The following is a 5,000-nucleotide window of genomic DNA, read 5'->3' as shown; positions in this document are numbered from 1 at the left end:
CCAACCACTTACCTCTTTTGCTATGGTCTCTTTATTCTCTTTATTATTCCTCTTTAATTCTTCACTCATCTTTTACTTCTCTTAATTGTTTTTTTAATTCTTCTATTTCATTAGTTGGGTTTTGATTTTCCTTCTTTAGTTCTTCCAGTTTATCAACGAGTTGGCTAAACCTAATCTCCCATGCTTCGTTTATTTTTGTTAGTCTCTCCTCTACACTTACTAGTCGGGGGAGGTTGTCATCTCCTCCATCATTAAATCTCCTCTTTCCATTGAGTTGTTCTTATCTATATTCCTGCTCTTAATACTTTTGTTCACCTGTTCGACCTCGGCTGTGTCGTCTGCACACCTTTTGTTTACACTCCTGACTTCCAATCCCCGTTCCTCACCTTCCTCATTTTCTTCCATTTTCCTCAATAATGCCTCCCCCTTTTCCTTTTTCTTCACCTGCCCACTACACCACGAGCTTTCCCCTTCCCTACTAATACAACACAGGTACTCCCTCGTCGCTGAAATCCACGAAAATTGCGTTTTTTCCGGAGTTCCAATCTTCGCCGTCAATCCGACGTGTGTGTGTGTGTGTGTGTGTGTGTGCGCGTGTATATATATACTGTATATTATATATATATATATATATATATATATATATATATATATTCTTCAGAGCGAAACCGGTCACACACACACACACATATATATATATATATATATATATATATATATATAATATCCTGTTAAAAACGACGGCAAGAGTTGGTAATAAACTTGTTTCGTGAGCTCTCAAGCTTTCGAAGGAAAAGTATATTTCAAGTATGGGAGAAGAAATATATCAAATTCCCAAGACTCATAGAAAACACAAAGATTATAATGATCACAAAAATATAAACATACCTAACAAAATACAAGTATTTTGTTTGTTGTGTTTTGAAAATTATAAACTTTGCGTTTCCTACGAGTCTTGGAAATCTATTTTTCGAAAGCTTGAGAGCTCACGAAAAAAGTTAATTACTAACTCTTTTGCCGTTGTTTTTAACAGGATCTACCTTAGAGAGAAGCTCCTGCCACGCTTCACCAATGTATATATATATATATATATATATATATATATATATATATATATAAATATATATATATATATATATATATATACATACACACACAAGCATATGTACCTGTGTTAAGACTGCTAAGGTTAATGGGGTTAATGATTTTGTACACTTGCACATTTGTAAGGACAGAGTAGCCTTTGTGGATGCACACACCTGAATCCCACAGAAGGGTTTTGATGGCTACTACATTTCATAGCATCGCCCAACGCTATCGATCCTCGACACTCGGTATTGCATCATCCTATGTTTAGGAAGCACTTGGTCAGGTGGTGTTTTACACAGTAAGGCTCTTTCGACATTGGAATGCCTGTTTAGGAAGACTGGGTGAATCAGTCACTATACCCGTTGCACTGAGATCTGACCGTTAGGGCGGAGCACTGGGAGTTCCCCTGTGGTGCCACATATAATTATTTTATAATTTTATTTTATTTTAAAATTCTACTTTATAATTTTATAATGTTGCCTCATATGATTATATTATAATTTTTTGTCACACACCACCACTGAGGTAAAAATCAAAGCAATGTTTTCTATACAAAGGTTTCGTTTCTTAAAGTCTAGATATGGCATATGTGCATGAGAGAGCGACGTTGCCGCTACATCTAATCTCTGGCCCCGCCCCCCTCACACTGCATTCAGAAAACATTGCATCCATACGCACGTTCTCGCCATGGATGCCCATATGTGGCAACACCGGGAAATCTCCTAGCCCCGCCTTATCGGTCATTTCTCCTTGCGCTGACTATAGTTGTATAACATGAATAAAAGACTGCTCTACCCTCCTTCTCCTTCTCCTCCTCCTCGTCCTAGCAGCAGGTGACCTAGAAACGGATCCAAACTAATAAAACTCAAGACAACAATCTAACGTTTCTTCCCAATGTGACGACTCCAGGACCGTTGCCTGCTACTGTGGGATCGCAGGTCAATGAAACTCGAGGCAACGAGTTGCTTCTGTAGGACGGACGTCGGAGGGGATTGTCTCCTCATCGAAGCCCATGATCACCCTCAGTCGAGGACGACCACCAGTTGACCTTGAACCTCGAGTGAACGAGTCGGGATTAAGTGTTTGTTCGCTCTCTCTATCTCTCTCCCGCTCTCTTTATCTCTCTCTCCCTCTCTCTCTCTCTCTCTCTCATGGCCACCTTAATTTGCATTTTATCTCTTTAGAATTCTTCATTGTAGTTATTCACTTAAAATAAATAAATAAATCCCATGGTTTTTAAGTCTAAGTGTTGTCAGTTCAATTGTTTGCTCCCTCTTGTCTTTTATTCCGCTTGTTCCCAGTGTTTTTACACCCTTCTCTCACGATTTTTTCATTTCTACCTCCATCCCCCCGTTCATCTTTTTCCGCTACGCTTACTTAAAACCAAATTATAATACAAAAACACAGGCCGAGATCGATTCCCAACGGGCCATTTCGGGTTCTGCCCCCCCACACCACACCCCAACATAAATCTACCGATGATAGTATCTTGCCCTGGCTGTGCGAGAGCCTAGGACAGGGATAACACTTTCGGTCGGAGGTACGAGCCTTCTGGTGTACGTTCTTCACCACAAGAACATCAACACATTTTGGTCCTCCTGCTTGGCGTTTCCAGGTCTCTTTCCTCTCTCCCCCTCTATGTACATATGTGACACCTCTGCCGAGGGACCCGGGAAGGCCAGGGAAGGCCACTGGTCTTGTTCGGACTGAAGTTGACCTGGGGGCGGTCGATCCCGCCGGGCCGCGGACGATCCGCATCCGCATCCGCATCCTCCTCCTCCTCCTCCTCCTCGTCTTGCTGAGGCGTTGGGCGTGGGTACAGGTCCGCTGTAGCCAATCCAGAGTGCCACAGAGTGCCACTTTTTAAATCTATTTATTCATTTAATCATTTATCTATCTATGTAATTCCAAGTTCTCTCCTCAACTATGATAAAATCTTCATCCTCATCATCAATTAGGGCCATAGGCCAGGGAGCGCGTTGCTTCACTTACACGCCGGCATCAGTCCCAACCACGGTCTCCCCGAGCAAGCTCCCATACAGACACCCTTCCTTCCTTCCCGTCCCAAACAACTCTAGACAGGGTCGATTAATTTGCCCCAGTCATGAATTCTGTGGGCGTCCTTTTCCTTCGGCTCATCCATCGACGGTTGTCTCGTGTGGAGACAACGCTGAATAGGATCACCATCAGGGCAACGTGCCAAATGCCCATATAGCCGGAGGTGAAGTTCACGAATTATGCTGAAGGTAACTGTCCTAGGCCGAGTCTCACAGTACAGTCTAAAGTTTGATAAGTCATTGCGGCGATACCCCATGATTCTCCGAAGGTCCTCTTCAAGACAACATTCAATGTGCGGTGTTATTTATGTATTTATTTATCTATTCATTTATCTATTTCGAAGCCTAACGCAGAGACCTTTCTATCTCTCTCTCTCTCTAAAAAAAAAGGGGGGGTCATTGTACACATGATTTCGGGAAGTCAACAATGACTGCTGTTATTAAGCTAACACTGAAAGCTTTTCTTTTTTCACTTATAAATAATAAGAGGAAAAGAAAAGAGGCAGTAAAAGCTTAACACAGCCACCGCTGCTGCCAATTTCCTTATATATATATATATATATATATATATATATATATATATATATATATATATACATATATATCCATATATACATATATACATACATATATATACATACATATATATACATATATATATATACATATATATATATACACATATATATATATATATATACATATATATATATACATATATATATACATACATACATATACATATATACATACATACATACATACATATATATATATATATATATATATATATATATATATATATACATATATATATACATTATATATATACATATATATATACATTATATATATACATATATATACATACATATATATACATATATATATACATATATATATATATATGTATATACATGTACATATATATACATATATATTATACATATACATATATATACATATACATATATACATACATATACATATATATATACATATATATATATATATATACACACACGTACATATATACCCAACATGACCACTTTACATATAATTTGTACATATATACATTCATACAAATTTATATACACATGTATATACATGCAGAAAAACCACTATGAAAATAACAGAAATGAGACCGAGCGCTTTCGTCTATTCAGACATTTTGAAGGTACCTTGAAAATGTCTTAATAGACGAATGCACTCGGCCTCATTTCTGTTATTTTCCTTGTTTTTTCTGCATACTAGAATCACGCGTTCAAGTGATTTCTTCTGCATATATATATATATATATATATATATATATATATACACAAACAGAAATTCAAACCAGGATACTTCAGTACGAGTCGATATTTTGGCCAGCCTCCCCCCCCCCACCTCTTGTGTTCATCATCACCATCATCACCTGGAGTCACTACTGATGACCGTGCTTTCTCAGATTTTATCCACCCCCCCCGCTGCAAATTCTGCCACGCTATTCCTGCAACCTTCTACGAGGCTTGCATGTTCGAGAACGCTCATCTTTGCTTAATCCCAAGGATACTTTTAAACCCCTTCAAAAGAGCGACACCCTTCATAGGTTCTGTTCTGGCTGTCACAAGGCGATTTTATTCACCGGGGGGGGGGAAGAGGCGGCGCTACTGTGTAATAATGCTTGTTAAGAAATCTGTAGATGAAGAGGGATGTCTTGCCTCATGACACAGTTGAATCATCCACAAGTGTTGTAATTCCTGGACTCTAAGCTCCATGAAACGTGCCCCCACTACCAACAAATCCCATTGTTGTCCTCCCCCACCCCCCTTCCCCGGTGGCTGCCAACAGACACTGCAGCTCTGCATTCCATCG

At 39.1% G+C, this 5,000-nt stretch overlaps 1 protein-coding gene across 11 annotated transcripts in view; it reads right to left on the bottom strand.

Annotated features, from left to right (window-relative positions):
* Nucleotides 1-5,000, bottom strand: part of LOC143035824 (uncharacterized) — a 125,402-nt gene that overhangs the window by 58,081 nt on the left and 62,321 nt on the right. The window lies entirely within an intron of this gene.

This window comes from Oratosquilla oratoria, chromosome 19, assembly GCF_046742065.1.
Source record: "Oratosquilla oratoria isolate Oo_2021 chromosome 19, ASM4674206v1, whole genome shotgun sequence".
In the NCBI taxonomy this organism is placed as follows: Eukaryota; Metazoa; Arthropoda; class Malacostraca; order Stomatopoda; family Squillidae; genus Oratosquilla; species Oratosquilla oratoria.
This window is presented reverse-complemented; position numbering and strand designations above follow the sequence as displayed.